The sequence below is a fragment of the Trachymyrmex cornetzi genome, unplaced genomic scaffold (assembly GCF_001594075.2).
Source record: "Trachymyrmex cornetzi isolate Tcor2-1 unplaced genomic scaffold, Tcor1.1 scaffold1240, whole genome shotgun sequence".
Taxonomy (NCBI): Eukaryota; Metazoa; Arthropoda; class Insecta; order Hymenoptera; family Formicidae; genus Trachymyrmex; species Trachymyrmex cornetzi.
The window spans coordinates 24,921-25,749 of NW_017295807.1; the positions used below are offsets into that span (position 1 = coordinate 24,921).

Genomic DNA, 829 nt, shown 5'->3' on the forward strand with positions numbered 1-829 from the left:
AGTCTTCATTACCTCTTTCGAATTCTCGACATTAACAATCGTGGTTACTTGGATACTTTTTGTCTGAATTATTTTTTCAGGGTATGTATTACTATAACATAAATTTTGTTACAGTTTCTGAATCAATTTCACGAAGTGAAAAACACTAAAATATTTTGTAGGCGATACAAGAACAGATGACAATGCATGGTCAAGAGCCCGTTAATTTTGAAGATGTCAAAGATATTCGATATGGTGAAGCCAGCAAATCCGTGTAAAATTACGTAAGAAATTTATAAGCATATATACGGTGGAACGCGCGGGCGTTCGTCTTTCTTCGGAGCGCTTCGGGCTATACGATCTCAGCGAAATATTTTTCTTTATTCGTCTATAGTCGATAGACAAGATGTTTCGTGATAATTTTGATGTTCGATGAAGATTATTATAGTCAATGTTCTATTGTTGCATATAGTCATTATAATAATGGTCATTCAATCGTTTTGTAGATCCACCGCAATATCAAGGTTCGTACGCACCAAATCGATTCGATATTAAACCCGGTCATCGATGGGACGGAGTCGATACAACTAACGGATACGAGAAGAAGTAGTACGAAGCACAAAATGCAAAAGTAACTTTACAAGAAGATGCTTATAAGTGGAATACAGCCAACACATAAGCCGACTCATATTCGTTTTTCTATTCTGATTTAGAAAAACGAACATTTAAAACGATGTAATATTATCAAAAATATAGTCACTATTATTTAAACTACGCAATTTGCAGAAGAAAATTGTAAGACTTTTATTTTCGTAATCGTAAAAATAGTTTTATAGCTGATTTGGTATAG

General features: G+C 33.8%; 1 long non-coding RNA gene across 1 annotated transcript; it reads left to right on the plus strand.

Annotated features, from left to right (window-relative positions):
- LOC108770332 (uncharacterized) lies at window positions 1–557 on the plus strand. The gene is made up of 3 exons (XR_001940590.1): window positions 1–81; window positions 162–263; window positions 486–557. It is a non-coding gene; the product is annotated as an uncharacterized LOC108770332 (long non-coding RNA).
- Window positions 558–829: the final 272 nt, after the last annotated feature.